At 40.1% G+C, this 27219-nt stretch overlaps 1 protein-coding gene across 3 annotated transcripts in view; it reads right to left on the minus strand.

Moving 5' to 3' along the window:
- Window positions 1-27219, minus strand: part of LRMDA (leucine rich melanocyte differentiation associated) — a 671621-nt gene that overhangs the window by 246866 nt on the left and 397536 nt on the right. The gene's annotated exons all lie outside the window — the stretch shown is intronic.

A 27219-nucleotide genomic window follows, 5' to 3' on the forward strand; every position in this document is an offset into this window, starting at 1 on the left:
CCAAAAAGCTTGTCACTGGCATAAAATCATATTCTCTAAGAGGTTTCGAATAAAGTAAATAATGACTGTGATTTCAAATTGTTCGTTAATACCTTCAAACGGGCTACATCTATCAAACACTGATTTGACTTTCTTGCCAGGTACAGCACTTTGTCAGGAAAACAGCAATCTCCAAATTAAGATTAGGGAAAGCAATTCCTTAATGCTGCTATTTCCCCGTTAAGTTTATTTTAGTAAGTTTGATAAATGGAATTTAAATTAGGATTTCATCATCCTAAAGCATCAGAGATTGACTATAAAATAAACCTCAATAAATCCATACTGTCTCCTATGAGTTGATACACTTAACTATGGCCCACTGCAACCGTATCTGCACTGTCAAATATACTGGGACGGGTTTTTTTTTTCATTCAGTCTAAAAGACCACATCTGTCTAGTAAATACAGGGCCAATGTACGCCATACTTTTATGGGGTTTCAACACGTTACCTGCCAAGCACTCCCAGGATTCACTGATTTTGCTACGAACCTAGTATTTGGACAATTTTAGGCACAAGATGTCAAGTAAAATTTAACATTGCTCCTAAAATCTTGGGTTCTAATGCACAGTCCGCACTTTTGGGGTAAGTGCAGAAAGAAATGAACTTTGGAGCATCTGGAAGAACAAAGTAAGATCAAAGAATGATTTTTTTCTTTAAGAACTATTAATCATTTCTTTAACAACTGCCATGAAGCCACCCCTACTAAAATTAGTCCTTTTCCACCTCCACATAGCTTTTCTCAAACCATTTGCCCCACTTGCAGCCCTGGCAGAGGATAAACGTTAGTCACAAGTACCCCTCCACCGGTAGGATAATGTTCTGATTCACGAAGGTCTATATCCGTACAGATATTGAGATGCACATGCCAGCCGAGTTTTCTAGTAACTCCTCAGGGAGGCAGAGACACAGCTCCCACTGACTTGCAATGGGTAGAGGAACCAGGGCTGGGTTTCTAGGACTATCAAGATACCTCTTAAAATCTGCCTCGGCACCCCGGTAAATCCAGGCCTAACCATTGTAATGAAAGGCAATCCTTGCCGCATTAGCGGCAAGACCAGTCTTTCACTGTTGCTCAGCTTTGCACTTCCCCATTCAGGACACAGAATGAGCTGAGGGAAAGTATGTTCCAGACTGACTTCAAAGTCTAAGCTCACCTGTGCTTCCAGCAGCGTATCGGCTGCCCCGCAGAGTCCGATGCGCCAAACCTGGGTATGAAACTTGAAGTCAAATGTGGGTTTGAGACCTACCCGGCTTTTGAGGGAGAACAGAAGGAAGTAGGAATTTCAGGGGAACTTCAGACGTCTCTTTCCTTTTTGTAATTCCTCCAGATTTCTCCAAAACCTTAATCAGCTGTGGCTTTGTTACAATTTGTATTCTTTATCACATTAATGTCTGTATTTAACAAAAATTATCCTTTCCCTTTTTTTGTACCAGATTCTGCAGTTGCATTCCCCATTACTGCCTTTCAGTATTTGTGAAAAGTAAAATCAGAAGTAGCTGAATACACGTACAGACAGAGCATCAAATTGCAGAAAAGCAGCTACTATTTTTATTTTAGTAAAATTAGTAAAACCATAAAAGCCCCAGGATAAGAAAGGGCAGTTACTCATAAAGAGAATCCTTAATATTAGTGCCTTAAAACAGTGCGTAGGAAAAGTACTCTTATTTCAAGAAACAATCACATCCCCTCTCTTCTGAAACTACGAATGCCGTTTGAGGATGCTTAAGTCCAGTTCACAAGCCGCTGAAATAATACACGTAACCTAAGAGTCCTCAAATGTGAATCCCGAATTTAGGGGAAGCGAACACCGTATCAGCCCCCCACCCCTGGCGTCACACCGACATAAGCAGCTAGGTAGCTGGGCTCACGCCTCCCCTCAGAGGTAGTTTTGGCGTGGCTATAGAGTCTTTGGTTCTTAGGGCCATCTGAGCTGCCGTTCCGGCACAAAGGAAGCCTCGAGGCCCTCGGGACGAGGTGTCAATTAAAAATTCCACCAGCTTTGTAAAGCACATGAACATAGAGCAAAAAATGACAATTTCCTGAAAATTATATGGTTATAAAATAACTGTTTTAAAAACAGTTTAATTCCAGAACTTGTCAGTCGTACAAGTATGTGATAACGCATAACAATTTCAACAATACATAAATATTTTATATGCACGTGTGTATTTTTGTGGCACATTTGCTTTAATCCACTGCCTGTTTTGCACCCAACCTTCTCAGAGTATTTACATTTTTATCAAAACAGTTCCAAATTCCACATTATTAGTTCAGTAACAAGTGAACATGCGTTCAAGGGAGGCAAGTCAAACACACAGCTTTTCATCCCGGTTTGTAAAGTCTAACAGGCCTGGACATAAAGAACCCTTGGAAAGGAGCCTCCAAGAGAAGGGCCAAGAGGGAAAGTCCTTGAAATACTGCAGTCAAAGGGGATAATAAACATGGCATTTATTTTATATGGCTGAAGTCCAACAGAGGAAACATGCAAAATAAATACAGATTATACTAAACACACCTTCCTAAAAAATGAATGGAACGCACTAGAAATGCAGCATAAAGCTCATGTAAAAAGTACCAAAGCTGAATTCATTAAGACAAATAATCTAATTGCTTTTTAGATAACACCTAAATACGTGCCAGGAATCTGGAATGAGGAAGAGAAAAAAAAAAATTGCAAGGGGAACCATATTTGCTGCTTTGTTTTTATAATTTTGGTCTCTTTATTAGATCCACTTCACAGGTCCTAGATATTTTCCTGCAAAACTATGACCGAGTCTGATTCAACTGTCTACCTCTCCTTAGTCTGAGTTAATTTTGATTATATCTCTGAAGTCTTCATTTTACAGACAGTTCCTTTACAGTGCTATGCCGTCCTAAGAACTGCCATACACAAGCTTTACCTAGACAGGGGCTGCATTCCTTCAGTCTCAGCGAGTTGGTTTACATTAAAAGAAGCAGCAGAAATAATTCTCTATTTCTGTCCTGGGGAAACATCAAGCTATTTTTCTGTATTGTGTACTTGCCCCCACCCCGAGCACAGGCTGTGCCACAGTGTGCATGCTTCTGTTGGGATGCACGCCACCGCTTAAGCTCCTTGGAGCTCTGCAAAGCTGAGGGCTACGGTGCTACAGCGAGTGTTGATACAGAAAATGGCAAGTCCTAACTGTGAGGTTTAGAAAGCTCTAGCTGCTGCTTCTCAGGTAAAATCAGAGCTTGCCTGCACACATACTCATTCTTTGCTGCATCTATGGGAAGGTGGGACAAAAAGGACCAACTTGGAGTCGAGATCAACATGCGCCTCTTCCCAGAAAGGACATCCCTGTGGTTACGCCAACGGGCCCTGAACTCGGGTAGGAAATAGTGCTGCTATTCCTGCTTCCCAAATGACGTCAGTGGAACCACCATGCTGCTCTACCGATGTCTTTAAACCAGCTTAGTTTAGAACAAAGCATAGCAGAGGAGGCACAGGTGCAGAGAGGAACCACTTTCTGCCGGGTACCAAAAATGACTGCTTGCCATCTGTGGCACATCCTCACCCTCTGCTCCAACGGCATTTAAACGTAAGACACACAAGTGCTAGCATCAGTCTCAGGTGAGTCTCCTGCCATCCCAGGAAACGCATGCCCGCAGTCAGGCAAGCGCAGCCAGAAGAGCAGGGAGCAGCAGGGGCACGCACGCAGGCAGCGCCGAGCGGCGGTGTCCACGGCACAACCCCAGGCGCCAGGACCCACCTCCCAGAAACAGCTTAGAGGCTACACTCGCGTGGTCAAAGCTTAAAAATCAAAGCCCAAATCAACACTACGACGTAGGCAGAGCCAAAACTGTCCCTCTTACAGACATAGCAACTAGAGGTGTCACGATTTTACCTCACAAAGTGAAAGCTGACTCTTGAGGTTAGCATCTCGAGTACCGTACAGGTGCTATGCATCTTGAGAACGTAAATAACAGATCTGAACGGCTGTGGAGATCCCAGGTGTCTCGGCATGTATTCACAAACGTAGACATTCTCAGTAACCATTCCACCTTTCCCAGCAATATTGATGCGTAAGAGTTGAACAGTAGCAACATAAAATGAATTCTTAACAGTTCCTGCACCTGCGCGTCATATCAACATTATTAAGCTTTCAAAAAGTAACAACATAGTCCCAAACGTACAGAAAAACTGAGCAGACCTCCTGCAGAAGTTGAGGCTTCCACCTGAAAACCAGCTGCTCAGTACTACGCTTGCCTTGCCCTTTCAGCCAGAGGAGGTTATTTTTTGAGATGGGAATACACACCTATATATGGATATAGTATTTTTTCTCCTTGAAGTTCTAAAACTCTAATGAGCAACAGAGATTTAAGAAATAAAGTTGCTACTGTAAAAATTGTATCTGTAAAGGTAAATGGTCAAAGGGAGAAATTGCTGTGAAGAATTTCTTTCCTTCCCATGCTGCTCACTTCATAAATCACAGGACTTGTCAGCCACGTCCTGAGAAAGTTTTCGGCTGTTCCGACTCGGGAATCTCTAAAGACGACTGCAGGCACTTCAACAAAAACACAACACCGACTCACTGAAATGGGAGGAAGAAGCTTGAGAGAATACTGCGCTTTGTCACAGGAATGTGGCGGCCGTTTCAAGACAGAAATATTCATTACTGTTTGTAGTCCACATTTGAGCCCGTAAGGCACCAGCGCTCAAAGGTATTTGTACTTTGTGAAGCGCAGACCCAAAGAAACAGACTTGCATTTAGAAGCCGGAACCCCTGCTCCTTGCGAAACTCTACAGTTCAGCAGCACTGACCGCATTCGGGTTTGTTGAACTAATCAGAACAAGATCCTTTAACGGTGCATTAGATGTAGACCTTGCTACTGTACGGCAAGTTACAATCTACCTTGTCTGAATGAAAATTTTAAAAGCACACACAGAGACATCCCCAAAAATAATTCACTGGAAGCTGATCTACCAAGAAACTAACCTGGGAATGCAATTCAGCTGCCTCTGAATATGGTGTGGACAGAGATCCCTGAGATAAAAGAAGAAAAAAAAAGTAATGGGAGTTGAATTATTCTTAAATTACTGTTTTTTGTCTGTAGCATATATCAAACTGGGCTTCACTGCTGAACTGATGAAGTTCTGGCTTTGTTTACTGCATTCAAAAGATGGACACGTCCCCTCTTTGCCTGACAAAGGGAGAAAACGTCCTCCTCAGCCTCCAGATGTGATCTCCTGCTACACGCTGCAATTTTGCTCAGCATAAAGTTAATACAAAACATACATTAGCATTCTATTTGTGGTTAGGGAGAGGCACTTAACAATTTGACTTTTCATATTCCAAGACTTATAATTTACCCTGTTTCATACTCCTTTTCCTCTGTCCTTAACTGTTAGGTAGCTACCTCATTTAGCTGGTGAAAGCCTGGGGAGGCATGCAGCCGTTATTTCTTACCTATGGAATTGCTATATTTTTACTGTCATGAGGTGGGAAGTTCATACTAATCTTCTGATAAAAAACATTTTCACAGAACTTTGGTATCTTGGTAAAAATTACCCTTTACTTTGTATTTTCCTATAAACTCCAAGAAACAGTATCACGTTAATGATTTTCTGTCTCAACACTAGCATCTTTTTTATTATATACCTTATTTTACATATTTACGTAACATGTACCTGGAAATGTATATTTTATTTATCTCAGATTTTACAACATTTTTGAGCTACTTTATTCACCCTATGTACAGGGGTTTGTGGTTTATAACAGCTAATTCTTCCGGCTATCCTAAAATCACAGGAGTTTTCTCTACAGTTATCTCTGTACAAATAAATAATTCAATTTTGGCATTTATTTTCCAGTAACGTCTTGGGCAGAGATTCGAGGGCGGGGGAAAGATGTTTCAGCTCAAAATTATTTCTTATTGGTACATATAAAGCTTTTGAACTAGGGACATAACTGAAATCCTGACAAGCTTACCTACGGGTTTATTAAATTAGGTATGAACTTCCCATTCCGTACTAGGCGGGGGCAGCACGTCGCTCCAAAAATAGTGATGTCCAATATCTGCCAAGACCTGGCCACTGAGAGTAATTTCTAGCTCGAATAATAGGAGGCATTTTCTGAAGCCAATTGCTGCTCCACAGTCTGATCTTAATTGGGAAAGTAAACCTAATTATCTCTCTCCTGAGAAATATCCAGGAATATGAAAGCAGAATCGTAGCTCTGGAAGCTGCCTCCCATCGAACCTCCACGTCTTGCCAGTGGCCCATCGCAGCTTACTAGGATCATCATCAGGTAAGACAGTGCCTATAGTAAGCACAGTGGATTGTACTCAAGTCATTTACACCAAGATTTATGGGAAATTATTTTCTACTACAACCATCCTAGAATGAGTCTTCTGGTGAACAGCATCTCTTCAACTCCAGAGTATTATCTCCAGATATCTCACCTACTTCGCAAAGAGACTACGATGCTTGCGTGGCAAACACAGCATAGAAGTGCTTAAACTATTATTGAACAGCCTGTGACATAGTTTTCATGTTTTTAATATTGTGAACTGAAATTAATGTTTAAAATATTCCTCGTGAAATGTAAATAAACTGAAGACTTTTATGCCCAAAATGTCAATACAAATAAAAATGTTTCCTGTATAATACCAAAACGCTAGTTTCTTTTGACATTTAGCAAAGCTCATCCATAACTACTATCAACTCTGAAAGGATTCGGTCATACAATTGTTTGAATGACTGATGCAGCTATTCTATAATGAGCCTTACTAGGAGAGAAAAATCACTGAGAAATACTCTCTTCAAAGCAGCCATCTGACAACTCGGTGAGTTCTTGAAATTTTCAGTATTTGCAGCAAACAGGCTTTGGGGGATGGCTTGAAACAGTTTACAGTTAAATTACCGCTATTTTTAGTGGCATTTTTTGTCCCCTTTTGTCCGTCCCCCCGCAACACAACTGTCTTAGAGACCACCACAAAGTCATTCTTATTCAGTGAAATTGTTACGCAACCACTCTAAAGGCAAGTTCATTTATCGAAAGGATACAGAATCCAAAATCTAACAACAATACTTGAAACAGTTATTATGATTATTTCATCACCTTACGCAGAAGTAACAATAACCTGCAATTGCTGGCTTATCAAATGGATTTCCTGGAAATACAAGGAATTTTGTGCTTGGTTACCTTAATGAAAGTTAATTGTAGGGAGAAAAAAGAAAAAAGAGGGAAATACTCTAACAAAAGGTGAATTGTGGGCGATAAGAAGGTCACTGAAGAAGTGTTTAGGAAAAGTGACACACTTGAAGGATTTTAAAAAGAAACATTAAATGTAATAATGTCATTCCAAGTGAAAAATCACGTATTAGTAATATAAGTGTTCATTAAGGCATCTCTCTGCTCTTGATGAAGGGCAGGAGGGGCTTTTATTCTTAAAATCTGAAGATTGTAAAGACACGTTGAATCTTAAGAAGAGATTCTGTGGAGTTTTGCAGAACCTTCAGCAGATAGAAAGGCAGGCAGTTATGAGAACAGTCTTTGAATTGGAGGTGTTTCATATTTTTTCCCATCACTTCATATCTTTTGCAGACATTTTCTACAGAAGCCAATCATTATTGCTCTCTTCACCTGTTCTGAGAACTTCAATTCTTGCTTGTATTTACAAGGGCAAAATATAAATATTTTTAAATAGCAACTAAAAAAAAAGGGGCAGAAAATGCCGTTCTATTCAAGGATCCACACAGAACGATGGGATATTCATCCTTTTACCTCTTGATCTACCATTTGGATACCCCTATCTATTCATTGCTTGAACATTATGCTTACAACATCTCCGAGCGAGAAGCTGAGAACGGAGCCGAGCTGGCAGTTACAACTCGAGGCCTTTGCCAAGACAGCAGAGCCTACGCGCACAGAGCAGCGATGACGTGACCTTGGCCGTCGTGGCTATGAACTGAATGCCTGACTGCTCCCTGCAATGCTACCTCTCCAGTACATCTCAGAAGATGTGAATCCATTCAACTATCTTGAAATTCCACATATTTTGACATTTAGAACCAGCAAGCAATGCTCTAACTCCAAAGAGAATCTAACATATATTGGGTAATATAATCAAAACTAACTGATCTCTTTCTGCGTGCATTAAAAGGCTGTGTTAATATTACACTTGAGGCCATTACATTGCACACATTTAGGATACATCAAAGTTTTATCACAGTCATTATAAAAATGTCGCTTCAAACTATTTTTATACTAAGATGGTCTTCAATTGAATAAATTGCAATTACAGAGTGATTACCACTGTTACAACTTACATTTAGTTCACAGGTTAGTACAGTGATGGATAATGTGCAGGGGAAAAAAAATTAATGCATGATTCAACTTTACAGTTTGTCACTAACCAGGTTGATTTAAGTCATAAGTAAAAGTTGAAATGTCAAATCTACTCGGCAGATACAAGGCAATAGACATTCCACTTGCTTCCGAAGTGCACAACCAATAACATACTATTATTTATGCAGATTGGGTAACACATCCTCTTCGCCCACACTGCAACATATTTTGTCTCAGATTAGCCAGTAAATCACTATTGTGGAAGCTATTAACAATCATAAAGCCTTTTGAGTTTTACAAGGTATTCATAATGGGCCATTCCACATGATTTATATGAACAACATGACTCAGCTCTTCAAACGCAACCAATCTGTGGACGTGGGGCTTGCTGGGTGACCTCTTGTTATCTTTAAGATAATACGTAAAACTTCAAGGGTTTTGGCAATCTTTCTTAATATTAGTCAGACACACACAGTGATAAAACACAACGCTTGCGGAGTTTCTATTAAAAATGTGTTCACTTTTGATGAATGAGGCTTATACAGCAATGCTGTATTTTAAATGGAACTTAAAGAGGTTTCAATACTAGATAGGATTAAATTCACCCAGACGTACTTGAAAACAGGCATAAACAGTTACGGTCAGCAGCTACCTGGGCCTGGGGAGGCAGTCCTTCAAAAAATAGCATTTGTTAACTAAACCGGTATCTATTGCATTACAATTAGCAAAAGTCCCCGACTCTCATAAATGTGTGTTAACTTGGTGTATTTCAGCTGTTGAAGTGGTCAGGAAACGTAACACTGCTTTAACTGAATTGTGCTGAGAAGGTTTCAGAGAGGGCTTTCCTGCCGTGCAACTTCTCTCTAACGGGAATATCTGCATTATCTAACATTTTCTTAACTTCACTCAAGATGACGTACTTTTCTGATCCTACAAGATATATAAATATAAACTGCTTTACGCTCCTCGCTTCCTCCCATCCAGTTAACACTCAGTCTTGTCTTCTCTATGTTTTTCTTGGGTTTTTTACAACTTTTTTCTATCATTGCTGCTCAAAGCAACTTATAGGCATGTTATTTTAAACAAAAAGGGATAGTGGGCTTACTGTTCAGATTTTCCCAGTCACCTCCTCTCCACAGCTACAGCCTGTTTTCACTTCTCAAGAGCAGCTGCTGCAGTTCTAGTCTACTCATTACCTGCCCCAGTGCAGATCTAAGGTGACAAAAACCAGCAGATCTCCTCTTTATGAACTAAATTACTATATTTTAGACTCAGTTAATAGACAGAATTAGAGAATTTAAAAAACCACTTTTTTCATATGGAAGAGCCTGGAGGTATGATTGTACCAAAGCAACTGGAGAAGTGTTCACAAAATTAAATTAAGGTAAATAAATTAAAAGTTAAAATCCTACACTTGCCACTTTGAGACTTACTTCTTATAATGACCTTAGTTAGAGAATCAAATACAAATGAAAGAGAGAAAAAAAGCCCAGTTAACAGAAGAAAACTCAAAAGAAACAGAGAGGAGTCGATTATAGAACTTGCAGTTAGTGGTTCCAGAATTGTCTGCAGGAGGTTCATAAAAATAAAAGTCGAATGTATGAAATCAAAACAGCCTACGGCATGTATACTCTTAGGGCTGCAACAAGCACGTTGAACAGGGGAAAAGTTACTCTTGAAAACACCAGCTTTCCTAATACAGCCCACATTTCTTCGGGAGGGGGCGGCAAAGGGGAGGCACGGCAGAAGGCAAACTAACCCGAACTGCTATGATGCAACGAAGAAACCGCTTCAGTATTACTGCATTTTCTCGCTCTAGGGAAGTATTGAGATCGTGCCCTTCTGACATCTTTAAGGCCATTCCAAATCCTACCACTTATATGAGAGTCAACCTGCCCTAATTTAGGAAGCAAGGACAGGTAGAGAAAGACAGAAAGGGAGATATGAATATCTGTGTTCCAAAGAAAACAAAAACCCCAATGTGTGTGGTGGGAGGGGCTCTGGCTGAGGAAGTTGGAAGGAATGGAGTTCCACACCGCAACAATTGTCTCTCAAAGCCTCTTGCTCTGAACGACACAGAAGGAATTTGGGACCTACATGTTCTAGATATGGGGGGGGAGGGGGGGGGGACAGGGAGGACAAGGAACACCAAGAACCGTTTTCTGGATTGTATAATCCTCAACTCAAGGGCACACTTCATATATGACAATATGATGGCTTCAGGAGCTACGACCCTCTCATTTATATTACTGCCAAGAGACTACTGTAAGATTCTGAGCACATAGCAGAGATTCGGGGATAATAAATACATGCAACATTAAAGGAAATGGTTGTTTCAGAGGTCTGTGGTTGGATGGTTGCTATAAACAGACATCCACACGTGCAATGGCTGATGTCCCTTATGTGGCGTATGTGACTGAACCCAAAGCATACTGACCCGTTATATAGGTTGTAAGTTATGCTTCTGCCTGGGAGATTTGTCTCCAGTGCTGCCAGAGGTCTGTACTACACAGATATGCACTTTTTTTTCTTTATCCTAAAAGCTAACAGTAACACAAGCAGCCTTCAGTCTGCTAGCAGCGTTGGAGCAGTAGCAGACCAACGGTTCCCAATATCACTACCTTGATGGTGGTTCACTCCACTTCTACTGCATGCAAGTTGTCTCTGGCAAATCCCAATTGATTTATAGACACCTGCATGAGTCAACTGCGAATCACAAGATACTTCTGCACGAACACCAGAACACCAGGAATGGTACGTGTTTGTGAAGGAAAAAGAAGGAGAAATATCAGCATTAGATGCCATGCAACCTCAAAGCAGCATTGCCCCATTAGGTATGGGAGTCAAGAAAGCAGGGCTGGCTGCTGATGACCTCCTCAAGGCCCTGCACACCTGGGAGGCAGCTTCGACATTAGCAAACGTGCTAATCTGCCTCAAATCAGACAGGCAATTACTCTGCTACTTCCATGAATTCTGAGGCAAGTATAATTGATAGTTAGACATTAATAAACTTGTTTCATGGATCTTACCACTATCTGATACAGAAGCTTTCTTTTACCATCTCTTTAATGTTATTAAATAAAGTAAACTTGTATCTGGCTAAATAGGCTTCAGGAGTGCTAATCTTAGCCTACAGCATTCTAATGGATTGACTCTTCCTCAGTAGGGCTATATAAATATTTATAAAGACTTCACACGAAGAGCAGATCTGACACAGGGCTTTAAAAGACTTCTCAACATGCACGGAACCTGGAGGAAGAAGAGATTTTGTAAAGACAACGTGGTGCTCAGCCCTCAAAAAAACCCCCCTATTAAATCCTGGAGGGCTGGTAATAGCACACACACCTCTGAATCTGCACGCAAGATTCGCATCAGGGCCACGCTACCAGCCTACTGATAGGGGTATCTTATGCTCGCATCTGCTTTATAAGGATTTCATCTTACTTGGCCCATCTGCCTTTCTTGACAGACAGCTTTTTCCATGCCCCTAACAGAGAGAAAAGTGATTATGCTATTTTTCTGACTTCTTTCTGAGTGGAGAAGAACCAGCACCGAAGCCAAACATGCAGTCCGTTCTCCCTTTAAAAAAACCCAAGCCTTCTCCAATACAAATTACATCAGAAAGTGTTTCTTTGAATAGCACAGAAGAGAACGCATGAAATCCTGTCTCTGCCAATAATGCAAATTGTTTCTAGCCACTGCACGGCAGGCAGGGTTTTACTACAGATACAAAGAGGTGGCCCTTCAGCCTAGGCCCAGAAGTTCAGCCACAAGGTAAGTAAATGATTTATTTTATTCCCACCAGAGCAAGTTTCCACCAACTAAAACTGTTCCACCACACCAGTACTATAGACGAGAAAAGGGTACACCAGCGGTTTAAGCTCTTCTCCACGTGAGGTCAAGTAGCTACCCTTTCCAATTTACTTGGCATATTAGAATTTATCTATTTCTTTAAGAAAGCATATGAAAGAATAATCCTTTCTGCCTCACAGAACAGATATATCGCGTATCCAGCTAAACACTGCTCCTGATAATGCAGTGTTTTCATCATTATTATCAACACAGGGATTGGAGGAGACTACTCCCATCTTCAGGTAACTATGCTATAGCCAAACCTTCAGCTGAACCTTTTCTCCACGTGCAAGCCAATGAGAGATACCTGATTTTTCAAATTTGCAATAGCTGGTCTATCTATACAGAAGATTTCCACATCCCCTGACTGAAAATAAACTTGAAATTAGCTTCCATGAACCTTCTTTGGGATCACCAGACAGTGTAGACTGCACCACCATTGCTTCCCAGCTGTAAAACTGCAGAGAATATTAGGCACGTGTCTTGTTCTCCCAGACCACACCAGCCCTCACGTTAACTTCACCGTACCAGTGTTACACAAGATTTATAGGGCTTGAATTAGTGCATTTTAGGTTTAATTAGAGCTCCATAAATTTTCAGTAGTCCTGCTATGACACCACCTCAGCCGGCGATTGCTGGTTTCCCCTGCGTTCTGGGCAGAAGGTGGAGGACCAGGCTGTGAAGGACAAGACAACCACTGGCTCTGTGTACCACAGTCTGTACAGGCCAAACCATATTCCACTAGGGGTTTATCAAATCAAAAAATAGACTTCCCACTTGCCAAAATTTGACCTCAAGAGGACAAACCAAGTAAGTTCTCCACCAACAACGTATCTATTCATTTCTGCTTGGAGGGGAGGTGGAGGAGAGGGCGGAGAAAAAGAGCACTTCATATAAACAACAGTTCTTCAGAAGTTCTCTCCAGAGAAACCGGTAAACATATGGGGGAGCAAAAGACCCAAAAACTATGTTGCTGTTGCCTTGACATCAAGAGGTTGCTATGAAAAATAACATCTCTAGTTTCACCTTCAAAAATAAATCAGGAAAATAAGATCCATTCTGTTCTTTTTCTTTCCTTACTTTGCAGTTAACTGCCAACGGCCTTGCAGCAATGCTTCCCAGAAAGTTAGGCGTGTCCTTTACTGAGAAACCATGCGCTGTTCTGGCCTGGCACATGAACTCAAAGATATTTTTCTATTCACTATCTGAATTATTTTCCCACCTTGTAAGAATTCTCTACTGTCAAAGATAAACGGTAAAATCCAAAGTGCTCGTATTAGCAAATACCTATATAGCTGCTGCTGAAAAGCTTGCCAGTGCAATCTCTCTTTATTTTCAGATGATGACTCTTTGGTTGTTTTTGAAACTAGAATCACACGTGCAGGCATTTCAGTGAGTTCTGCTTTGGAAAGACCATCTGACACGGCACAGACCTATGCTTGTTTCTCTTGCTCTCATTGATCCAGCAGACTACTCCAGAGTCTACTCAACAGGAGTAAAAGTAGATTCAAAGGTTTTCTTCATCTGAAAGAAGAATTTTGTGCCACACACACAGTGCTTCTACCTGGCCCTGTTGCAGCATTCCGTCTTCCAAAATTGCACACAACATCTTTGACTCGTTATTTATAAGCAGATAGCACTGGAGAGTCTTATTCAGACCATAAAGATACAAAAATTCGTCACCAAAAAGGAAAAGAAAAAGCTGGAGGACATTATACAAAAGCAACATAGTTGTAAATTTGAGCCGACCTGGGGCAATGGTTTAATACTGTGGCCTGTTAGACATCTCTGGAACAATATGCAATACGAAACAAAGCACAAAACTCCAGCCAAAACGCATGCAAAGTGAGCAAGTTCTCCAAGAACAGCTCTACGACCCAGCAGGACAAATATTTTTATGCTTTATGTTCAACAACCCAACGGACTTGACCTGTAGCTAACTGCAAAACGTCCAAGTGACATCCTGTTTCAAACCCAGGAATGCTGTTTTTCCACGGAACTACGTACAGTTTCTTCCAGTTCGGGTTGATGGGCTTGACGAGAACAGGTAGAACAGGAACGTTCTCTCTAGCACTCCATTCCCTTCCTAGAGAGACTTCTCTGGCGTTCGCACCTCCACCTTTCGCTTTACAACAAACATTTAGTTCACATATTCTCTTGGCAACTATTAATAACAACAGGCTGTTTACTCATATCTAAACATTTTACATAAACATCCAGCCCTTGGCGATTAGGTGGTACCGGTACACCATAACGCCATTATCATTACCAGTTAAACTCAGTCCCACCCACATCACACCATCGGATCAGGCTCCTGACTCCACAGCACGACTGGAGATAGTTGGTATTAGTTCAATAAAACGTTTTTCTCCCTCGTTCACGTACTTCCTGCATGTATTCACATTAATAGGCCTTTTGATAAAACCCTCCAGAAAATAATTAACTTTAATAGCCCTTCTGCAGCCAAAGCTGCACAACTGGGTGGCAAATACAAATGAGCTTTCTACAGCAAAACTTAAGTCTTCAAAAGAATTGTAAGAAAAAAAGATTACAGGTTCAGTGCTGCTTCTGGGGTAAAATGTATGTTTGTGATAAACGCATCAAATCCCCTAAAAACTACATCCATTGAAAGTTCACGTTTAGGCTGATTTGCTTTCCAAATCATATAGACAGCACGGTTGTGTACGATCTTTGAACAAGTACAACCACAGAGAAACGCTGAGAGATTTACGAGAAATAAAAGCATGATCAGCTAGCTTGTAATCTTCTTTTCTCTTATTCTCCTCCCTATAGCTGCATTAAATTGCCTGTTGAGAACAATAACATATTTGTGCTTTTATAGGTAGAATGATTTGTATTATGTAAAGATTTGGCTAACGGAGCAAAGATGCATTCACACTGAGCTGGATTACATGCTGCTAATAATTTTCTTGGATGCTCTAGGGGACCCATAATTCTGGAGGACTACAGATTAGCATTTGAATATATGTTTTGTAATACATCTCAAAGCAGACTTTTCTTAATTTACTTTTTGCCGTTGTCCTAGAACCACACTAACCAGAAATCAAATCACTGAGAGCATTTTGGAGGAAAAAGTATACCACAATCAAGTTTTTAACCCCCCGCCCCCCCACTCTTAAGAGTACACAGAAAATCTGTCTTTTCCCGACTCCCACACCATTTCAATCGCTTTCATTACAATGTCAGACTGCCTCGAATGTGTGATCAGGCCTGCAGTACTCTTCTATGCATGTGGAATAAATGGGTAACTCGGCGAGCAACCCAGGGTCCGCTGCTCTGAATAAAAGCCGAAGCTATCTAGAAAGCCGGTTTTGCTGCACGCTGGCTTCTGTTTCAGTAAGTAATCGTAAAATACATTATTTTAACAGAAGTAATGAAATACCTCACACTGCAAAGAAATACCCCTCACAATACGCTAACCTTTTTCGTTCTTGAGTATAACCTTCAGCACAGACCAGACGCTCACCCTTCTGTTTTCACAAAACCCTGAACTCTTCTGGCCGCCACTTGCTAAACACTGAAATCCTTCGCAAACTGTGCGTGTCTTCTCACAATTTTTGAAATATTGAGGACTTCAGGACAGTCTTGAAGTATGTGACTCTCTAATAAACATTATCTTCTCAGGCAAATTCAACTGGGAAGCATGCTATAGAGTTTCTTATTTAATAAATTGCTTTCCTGAGCACCTAGCAAGTACACATCCACTGGACAAAATATCCTTTTCATGACCTTTGGTCCTCAGTTATAATTAGTTGTCTGGTCAATGTTGCTTACAGTGTAAACAAAGACTGATAAACCCACACTGGCTGTGTGTATTTATTACATTACAACACAGCTGCCAACTGTCTAACCATTCTAATAAAAACCTATTTTCTAAGGTTTATGTTTTATTGCATGTATGACTCCCTTATTGGTTAGCATTTTGGAGTTGTGGAAAAGGTTATGAATTTAGAAACTGACTGCATTCATATCATATTTAAAACTTAATGCTATTTTATTAAAGACATATGGGCCTCCAAAGTACACATATTAAATGTCATGTAAGAAAAGTAGCAGTTTAAATCATGGTCAAATTCATTTTTGACGTGACTCCTGAGGCTTCCCAAGATCTGAACTATTTCTTTGTAAATCTGGCAGTTTAACCACACTCATAAATCACTTTCAAAGCATATTATTTCTTAATTTTACTGCATTAGAGAGCATTTGGCCTACACAGTGAACTGTTTGTAACCGTTACGTGAACAAAGTTGTATATTTAGTCTTACAATGTGGGAAGGAAAAAAAAAAAGTCTTAATTTCTCAATCCTGAATTCACTTCTTATTTTAACCCAAATGATACATTTCCTAATGAAACTTGCCAGAGTAAGATATGTAGGATAGTTTGCTGTATTGACGTAACAGAAAACTTTATCTTCTGCTACAAGCTCATAAATTAGAAACACAAAGGCAATTGTATTTTAATCATTAAGCAAATATCCCACAGGTTCCTTTACAAGGAAGAACACCTAAGGTTTTCAAGCCCCACCAAGGCTGAAAGAGAAATGAATCATCTTTGGGACAACACACATGCATTTACCGGGCGCCATGAGATAATGACCTTTGATACACGAGAACTGAAGCATACCTTCAATACGCTTACAAATTAAATGCACGTAACATAAGGACAGATTCCCAACCCGCTACAGGTCACAAGAAACCCTAGCTCCAAAACAACCATTCACAGACCAGGATTCGAAGCAATGCCGCTTTTGAAACATGACTGACATTTTCTTTATCCATCAGAGAAATTGCAGTTTGGATGTTTTCCTATGAACATTTTGTCCTCGGATGCTGTGAACCAAAGGATAAATTAGGACAAAACTTTACTGCAAAAGCTTTATACTCTCACTAATTCCTGCGAACAGAACACTGGTCCTCAGTCACAAATGGTTTTGAGCTTTTTATTCACAAAACGAACCCCTCGTTTTCCCCTGAAACAAGGATGCATAACCAAAGCCATCAAATCTTTCATGTTTGAAGTTCAGAGTTTCAGCTCCACTGTCTGCAAGATGGGCAAAATGCTCTCCAGTCAAGGTTTTCAAGAAGGTTGAAACATTGGTCTTTAAAACGGGCAGGAACAATTTGAAAAAGAAAATAAGAGAAAATTCGAAGTTCAGAGAAATCAAAAGATAATTTCAGTGGAAGATTTCTAGAGAGTTTTAAAGGGAGCTCAGATCAGGATAAGTTCATGTATGCCTTTCACCTTAGATCAACAGATTTCAGGTGTGCAAATAGACTGTATAAAAGCTATTCCGCTGCCCCTAAAGTCAACTGAAAAATCTGTCGCTTTGTTCAAAACTGGGTAAAATTTTCAATGGCCAGGCTGATTAGGACAAGCTATAATTCACACTGTGTTCTGCAACCGGGCACAGAATTCAACTAAATTATTCTCCCTGTATTTTAACACAATGAGGTCAGCATCAGCTTCAGCAAACATTCAGGAACTAGAACCAGGATCTGGAAGTTCAATATGATTTTAGGGGAGCAGATGAAACTGTGCTGCACCCTTTTTCTTTGACAAAGGGAGCAGTTTTAGAAACTCATTATGCAAAAAAGTTCAGGGTGTCTTACAAGATACCCCTTTGGCCTATACGTTTCTGGTGAGGGTGGAGACAAGGGGAGAAATATTAGTCCTTCTCTGAAAACAAATTAATTCTTTTTCCTGAAATAACTCATAAACCAGCTACAAATTGGTCGTGTTCTTAGTCATTAATGAAAAGAGAATGACTGATATGCTTGAGCTTTTAGATGACCTCATCACTACCAGCCCTATGTGCCTCTTGGACCACGCTCTGGCTGACGTCAGTGTGGGGGAGGATTATTATTATAACGCTCTGGTGTTCTTGACCCGTCAGTATTTTGCAGCACATGGTCTCTCGCTTCGTGCAACAGGAAAAGGAGGATTCAGCTGCTTAAACAGAAGGTTCTACTGCCGGTTTAGCCACCCTACAGTATCTGGGCCTGGCCTCCCATAATGCGTCCAGAAAAGCTTGCGTCTCCCATAGAGCCTTATCTGCCATCCCTACAGGGACCGGCTGTCTACATCAGGGTATCGGAAATAATGCCAGACTGCTATTTTCAGGTGCTTGCATTGTTTCCAAAGCAATTGGAAATATTAGCTCATACCAGGTGCATTCATTTTACCTCCCCTTTTGTTCCTGTCCTGTCATTCCACCCATCTAGTTTGACTCTGGCAACACTAGAAACAACCTAGCTTTCATTTCACAACGCGAGGCTACCTGATGTGCTTGCACCACATTTTATATGACGAAGACATGGTCCTTTATGCCCCTTATATAATTTAGGTCTTCACACCTGAACTTGTAACCTGTAACCTTGTAACCTTCTTTTTTGACCAGGATCCTACTGATGTCAAAAGTAAACCCACTGAAGAGAAAACCCACTTCTGTAGAATCAGGGACTACAGCATTATCACAGGCATCATTAAAAATGTCAGCATGCAACCAAAACCATTTTGGCAAGGGCAAGCAAAGCCAAAGGATACTACATGAATAACGATTTGCAGAGAATGACATGTGGAAGGCACTTTATTTCTTATTTATTTACTTCTTTGGTATGGATATAGAAACTTCACTTCTGCACAGTTGTCAACTACATCAAGAAACTACAGTTTCTTGAAAGATTTACACTCATGAAGGAAAGTAGTACTTCAAGGCGGAAAAGAACAAAAAAATATATAGCCATTTGAATCACAAAGATCTGGTAAAATGCTCCAAATATATACTTTCTGTTCAGCTTCCATGCTCCCTAAGAATCAAGGAGAGGGAAAGAAGGCAAGAGGAATTAAGGAGGAAATTTACAGCACAGAAATAAAAAAGTACCATGAAATAAAGAAAAATTACCCTGTAAACACTGGGGAAAGCTGCTGAAGGTAACTGACTTAGACCCCAGGATTTACCAATAAGACAAGAATCTACTGAAAAACAGAAGAGTACGCTGAGACGTAATGACAACAGCTATAATAACCTATATAATGTGACTTGCAGTTATTCATTCTGTGGATGTTAACTTGAACACAGAACCACATTCCGTGGTGTTCAATTGAACAACTCTTTTTACCTGAAACTCTATAAACCTTTAGCTCCCCCCCCTCAAAATATCAGCAACCTAAAACTACACGGCAACATAAGTTGGTGGGAAAGAACAAGTCATGATTGTGAGAGCATGATATAAAAATGATATAGAAGTTCACGCAGTATTGCTTCGTATGTGAGAATCACCTTTCTAAAAACCACGCAGCAAAGCCTCTGCCGGGGAGGATGCCAATGAACTTGGTTACATTAAGGTAAAATACAACTCTGTTTACATCACGAGCTTCCTGATAGCGCCTTGTCCCTCACTGCAAGATACGCTGCTGAGATCACCACCGCAGCAAATCACTTTTGTCGTCATTTGCAGTGGCCCTTGTCACCACGCTTATCCCTAACAGCTGGTGACCTTCTGATGGGTCAACGAAGCGGTGGAGCCAGGTCTCGAACACAGCACATGTATGCACTGCAGAGCTTGCTGTGAAAACAGATGTCATCCAGTCAGAGTCACAACAAGCAATAAATACAAACTCAGCCATGACAGTTCTTTCCAGCTTTTGAACCAGGTACTTCATGTTTGCAAAATTACAAGTTGACCCTTTGGTAGTGGTAGCTTGCCACTGATTTGCTCTCTCGGAAATCTTGCTGTGATAAGCAGCTTTCAGGGAAAAAAAAAGAATATTCTGTAATTGGACCTTTGTTTCATGGCTAGGAATTAACGTATATACTAACCATCGCACTTAAGACAACTCGTGTTTCAATGGGAATGACTCATCAACGTGCTTGAGAGTACGAGAGACACAGTGCCTCAAAGCCCAGTGTGTGTGCGGGGGGGGGAATAAGAATCACCTATAGGAGCAAAAGAATAGACAGAAGCTGGCTCAGAGTTTTGCCAATTCCATATTAAATAGTTTTTTTGACAAAATGCACCATATGAACAACTCCTGCGCCTAGCAGCAGTGCCACGTGATGACGGGCTCCACTGCGTTAGTTTTTCTGAAAAGAGGAACTACAGAAGAGCGCGGTGAGCTCCGCTTGTGGAGCAGCAGTGTTTCCATTTCCAGAAGGAAAACAAACGAAACTTATAGGATAAAATTCTAGCCATATTGATCCATTGGGAATTTAAACCAATCATGATTCTTGCCCTACTGTCTGATATCACAGTATTACATTCTGCCGAACAGCATTTTGTTAAGTAGACTGAATAGGCTGATCACAAGACAAAAGCCAGACCGTATGTTTGCAGCATCTAATAATTGAAGTTTCCATAGTTCTGAGCCCAGAAATAGAAAAAAAAAAAAGGCAAAAAAAACGTAACAGCAGTAATAAACAAGTTGTCACGCTAGCTTCTTCAATTAAATGGATGTGTTAATGATATACAGTGCCTATTGCCATTCATCAGAGAACCTCCAGGTGCTTTACAAACATTAAATAAGTCTTACAAAGGGATCAATTTGCTCACCACCGCTGAAAGACAGACACCTTTCAGGTGCAAAGTAGCAGCTGGTTAACTAGCACACTGCAACACTACATAACAGTTTAGGGCAGAAGGTGGAGAAGAATGCCTTAGTAAATTGAGACTGCAGAGAAATCCGTGGAGACAGAATGTAATTACCTGAATTGGACTCAAGCCAGGGCTCCAGGAGTAACACCCCTTCCGATGTGAAAAGTGCATTGGGATCGTTAATGGCTAAAAGGACACCAGCTTCATGACAATTGTATACTTTTTTTTTTTCAAGGAATAATTTTAGGAAAGAGACATCCCCTTCTGCATTCCGTATCCTCAATAGCAATTACACACTGAAATGTAGTCCGCATAAGAACTTCCCAAAGAACTAAATATATATCAGTTTTCCAAGAATTATCACCACAAGAACAAAGAAGAGTCATCTTTCCCCCAACATGTGTCTATTCGTCCTTGCTGACAGCGGGAATTACAGCAGGTTAAGCAAGGAGAATACGTTCCTTTGCTGCTTCAGCAGCTGCATGTTTGCAGCTCAGTCCCCACTGTTCAAACCCATTGCTTCTCTCTCGTTTACTGACCGGAGTTCTTTCCCTCTGATCAGGCAACCTGTCATACGTGAAGACACAAAACACAGTGAAAAACCCATCAACTCCCTTTAAGTGTCTGAGGTTGCAGATTCACGTGTTGCATGCAAGCTTCTGACTTCCCACGCTCTTTGTAGCTGAAGCACCCATCTTCAGTTTCACCATGATACCTGTCTCTGCTTCCTCCTTGGATACTGACCCTTCTCTTCCCTCCCTTGGCTGCTTCTTCCCAAGCCTGCCTTTCAGTTTGCTTTAATACAGCTGCCCTTGCAGGTACTTTGAAGGCAACTCTTGACCGACTGGCCTTAGCAGATTGCTCTAGATCCTGTTATTAATTCCACCTTTTCCAGGAGCAAGAGCTTCCTCACACGATGCACAAATTCACAGCCAGATCACATTTATTGTTAGGTTTCTTCACTAGGACAACGTGCTGTGTAGCAAGCTGTGGGATCTACTGCACAATAACTTGAACCGAAGAATGGAGTCTATGGCTCTCCTTCATATGCGCATTTAATCTGATATATCATCAAAGGAAATGTAAAAGAAGCTATCACATATTGCTAATTATGGAATTCCTTCATCCAAAGATTACATATTATGCAAGATCCAAACTACAGGAGCCCTGCTTGTTGACCTGTATCCTTACATACTGTAACCGTACGTTCGCAGGTCCCCACACCATTCTCCACAGTGTCTTCTACAGAACTTCATCACCCATTTGGTGAACTACCAGCTTTCTGCTTATTAGTCTAGCGTATAACTTTTCAGTCACACTTTTCAGGCCCTTATTACCTGCACTGCTACAATAATTAGGTCTCCCATTTCTTAAAATCTCATGTCACTGATTTACCCTACAAGCACCATGAAACATGATAGTGGATTTCATCTTTCAACACTGAATCAAGACATCGCCATATTTGGGGAATTGATTTTTTTTTTTATTGCTACAAAAAATAAGGAGAGCTTTAGTGACCTTTTTAAAGTCTTCTGAATGAAGTATTCTTGAATTTATGGACACCGCAGCTCAAATTCCATTTCTGGATTCGCTGTGCTTCGTGGTGAGCTCACGCACACACGCACATGCCAAGGAGACGGCTATTATTGCAATGTGACTGTCAAGGGGACATACAGATATTCTCAGAGACACAGAGGTAGAAAACACTATTTGGTGTTTCAAGGATCAGATCATATCCAAAAGTTTCTTCTGGTCTTCTTTTCAACTAATTGGATAATACAAACATACAAGAATCACAACTTCCAAATGAAATAAAATAAAAAGAAAACGTGGCTCACTATACCACAGGGACTCAGAAAACTGAAGGAAAAGTCTAAGGTCACCTCTCAGCTCTCCAACACCTTGACCACTTCTTAATGTTGGAATTTCACAATGCTTTTCTTATTTCTTATTCTACCACATTAATCATCATACCTATTCCCCTGAAGGCCAAAGAAAGGCTTACTTCAAGATGTCATGCCCCAGTTTTAGAAAATAAGTAAAATCCACCAGTTTAGAAAAGAAAAATGCAAACGATATTCACACAATTATTTAATAAAATTTTTATAGAGGTATGTTTGCTTACGTTTGTTTTGGACCACGGGATTTATTTGAGATAATGTGATTTTAAAATGAAAAATTGTAAATGACCTAACTTAGCTCTGTCAGGTTATTTCTGGCAAGTAGCACTCTTGTAACTGGCAGATCCTACTCAGCAGTGTTTTCTTCTAAACCACCAGAAGTGTTCATACGTAGAAATATAATTTCTGGCATTTTTATTTTTCAATTACTATTTATTCGTTAGGGGATTATGAGCCAATCCTGTTACGGACTCTTGCTTAAACCACTTAAACTTTCCAAGGAGCAGAATGGATACTTCAGTGTCCCACACGGGAGCACGACTGCTACAGTGACCTTGAAGCCAGTATTGTTTGCTGCATCACAGTCTGGTTTAGCACATGAAACCTCGACACCTGGATGGTAAGAAACCCTATTACGTAGAAGCTCTCTCAAAGGGGCACCTCACTATCTAGTGCTTCACCAACACAATGATTCTTTATACTTCACAAGCCCTTTGCTATATCGACTACAAATGCTGTAAGTTCATAAGCCAAGATCTCTACACTATGGTGCTGGTAAAAGGGGGGAAAAAAAAACCTAACTGTGAGCGATGCAGATGGCCTCCAAAGGTTTATCTGTCACCTCTTATTTACTTTCTAAAGCCAGCCCCATTTTCCTACATTAAGGGAGGGGGGGAAAGGTCCATGAGATGCATTCACAAAAATTCCTTGCTTAAATTCTTGGAAGCAGATAGGATCTAGCCTAAGAAAAATAAGATCTTTGTTCAATAGTTAAGAACAAAAATTACTGAAATCACTCCTTATGCCTCATCTGATTTTAACAGAAATTGAAAAGCATATATCAGCATTGGTCACTTTGAAAATGAGCTTTTCCTGTGAGCTCAAACACCAGAATACTGACAAGGACCCAAAAGCAACACTGTAGATTTTAGCTCACCTTATTTCTTAAGCTGTACTGTCTAAATAGTTACTCTTCCTATCATAATAACGCAATGTCCCTCTGCCCTCCAAGTGACAGTGTGAGCAAGAATCACAGGCACTCATTACACGAAACACAGATATTAGACTTGCCTTTCTGCTTAAGAGTCTCCATCTTAGTCCCTTACAGAAAAAATGCTATGTCAGGTTTTATAATGGTAACTCCTGATTAAAATGACGCATCTGACGGGGAAAAAAAAATTTGAAACGCCTATACTGCCATCTTTTACTGTACAGAGTTTCCTTTATACCCAGTGGACAAGATGCTCTTGGTAAAGTCTCAAGTAAGCAGAGTAACTCCACGTCGTATTAAGTCAGTTACTTGGACGGATACCCACGGATACCCGCTGATGATTTGGTCCTATAAGCTGCAAGACTGTTACATGTGACCACTTGCTATTGCCGTTATAAATAAAACTGATAAAAATGTTAACCTTAAAAACGCAGTAAGCTAAAAAATAATTGTTGGGCAGAGCGGTTGCAAAATACTGGGAAATATATATATTTTATAAAAGAAAGTGCATTGACTGAGTATTAAGCAACTAAATTTATATTTAGAGACCTATGACAGTGTGCATCTATTCACAGCAACACGCTTTAGGTATAATGGATATACCCACATTTTATCATCTAGATGAAATGATCATGAACACAGACCTTTAAAATATGAAATTATGATGTGCTCTGATACATCATAATTTCATTTTGTTTATATCGTGCAATGTAAAAAAAAATTGGGAGTCTTAAAATGTACCCTCAAATCACATTCTGTTTTGCATCTCTAAGTTTTAAAGATGAAACAGATGGGAGCACAATTCATACACCTATAAAGCAAAGAAGGGTACAGTTTTAAATAATTATGTCAAGAAATGACAACTGTACTCTTTGTAGAAGCAGGGATGAATAATTACAAAGCTGGGACATAATTAAGCAATTTTGACTGTCGTATTCTTGAGCTGTCTTTCTGATGTGAAGCGCTGTCATGCCCAGAAACACACTTCACACTGGACAGGCATCTTCCACTTTGATCTACGCTTACGCCAGTGAAATGAGGTCATGGTCTGGTCATTAAACAAGGCTCCCTCATCTGGCTCAATAGCTCTTATCCAGCCAGGCTTACCCAATCTTTATTAAAATCAGGCATGATACAATGTTCAATATTTTGACAAAAGAAAACATAAACATCACAGAATAATGAAGTTTAGCTCACTTCCATAGCGAGATGGAACACTGCGTTGAAACGTTAAACTGTTTTCTAATAAATGACTGAATCTTTCCCTAAGACAGTCACATCACAAACAGATGCATCTTAAACAAAGGATGAAATGAAGCAAAGCACAAGAAAGCGCCGCGTTCTGTTAAAAGAAAAAAAGGGGGAAAATGAAAGTAAAAAAAATTTATACAAAATAAAATATTTATGACTTGGCGATGACTGGTGATTGCTAGATACTTTTGCATTTGAGTAAACACAAGCTAGTCAGATGGAAATTTCTTGCTTTTAGTCTCATTTTGTGTATTTTTTCTTGGTGGGGTATTTTGCTCTCCCAAGTATTTCATGTCAAGACTAAAATGAAAACAACTCCCCACATCACAGCCTCTTTAGATCACCAACCTGCTTTTTATGCTGAATAAGCCATGCCATCTCCTGCTTACCGTAACAGGGGGGAAAAAAACCACCTAACTTAGGATTTTGGGTTTTTTTCCCTGAAGAAGCAAGTCTGATAGGCTCACTGATGTTACTACATCTGGCAGAACAACATTCCCACGTGGCATCCACTGAGATAAATACTAACCACTCCAACGCCCTTCCTGGGAAGCAAAGGCTGCCACGGCAGCTGCCACCTTGGGGGAAGGAAAAAACCACTGTTGGGAAGCTCACTGCCGGCAGGGTCCTGTGTCGCCACGTCAGCTTCTTAGGGAGTTCTTCCGACGCAATACCGGATGTGCAGTCTTCCTCTTAGTTTGAATCAAGCTGTATCCGCCTCTAACTACGCTCAGAAGGCTTAGAATAACTCAGATGAATAATTTTAGAATTACCACCAGCTGCCTGTTAAATTTGGCTGAAGCTGGTCAAAAATCTCAACAACTCTATGGGAGGGGAACCGACTAACGGACAGCACAAGATTCAGGGAACACCGAGGAATAAAAAACCATTATGTATTCAATATATAACATATGACAGAATCTGAAAGTGCAGTTATTGTGCACATCATCTCTGTGATATCTAGAGGAATGCCGCTTGTCACGGTCTTTGAGTATAGTTATAAATAGCTGCGTACATACGTAGCTGCCTCTGAAAACATTTACGCAGGGAGGACTAAGAGTGTTCTCAGACATAGTTTGCGTGCATGCATACTATAAGCATGAATATCTGAGGAAACAAGCACAATTTCAAAACTATTTTAAGAGGTTTATAATATCTATTATGCATCCAATTTAATATTTACCTTAAATTAGCCACTTCTGCAATATGTATATAATATTGTATGATGGGGGTAATTTTGTAGCGCTTTAAGAAGCGTTAACTCATGCCATGAAAAGCATTTATAATGATTTTACCATCAGCAATTTGTACCAAATCATTTATAAAGAAGGAAAAGAAAATCCTTTAGTACGACAATAACAACAGTAGATTTGAGTCTTCTGCAAATTTACTGAAATAAATGTATGTTTATCATAAGACTTCGTGGGTAAATAATTCAAAACTATACAAAAGGTTCAATTACAGATATAAAAGATAAAAATGTTACCCCTACATTTGTGAAGTAATTTATCTTTAGCTATTGACTTAAAAAGAGGTTTCTCCAGAAAAGGAACATCAAATTTAAGAAACAGACATTTTTTTCTTCTCTTACACTATTAAGTTGGTTAAAATTCAAAAAGCAGTCTCAAATGAAAATTTCTAATTGCTAATAAAATTTTAAAAAACACTTCACCAGATCCAAAATCTGATTAGGTAAGAAGAACTATAAAGGAACACAACATACACGTGCTATATCTAACACATTTCAGCTGTTGCATTTGGCCAGATTCAGCAAAGATGGTTTGCTGGAATAACAGAATATTACATGTATGAAGCTGAAACGACTAAAGGCAGCGGTAAACAATATATCAAAGCTATGCTTGTACCAGAACTGTTACCATTTCAGTAGTTATAAATGAATCAGTCTGAATTAATTTGTTACGCACTGCAATGGCACTGGCGATAACGCGTTTCTCCTGCACCACTGTTACGCTACCAAACAGCGCGTTTCCGTAACTGCTACATTATCATTCAGCGTTATTGGAAATCAGCAATAAATT

The sequence above is a fragment of the Phalacrocorax carbo genome, chromosome 13 (assembly GCF_963921805.1).
Source record: "Phalacrocorax carbo chromosome 13, bPhaCar2.1, whole genome shotgun sequence".
NCBI classification, from domain to species: Eukaryota; Metazoa; Chordata; class Aves; order Suliformes; family Phalacrocoracidae; genus Phalacrocorax; species Phalacrocorax carbo.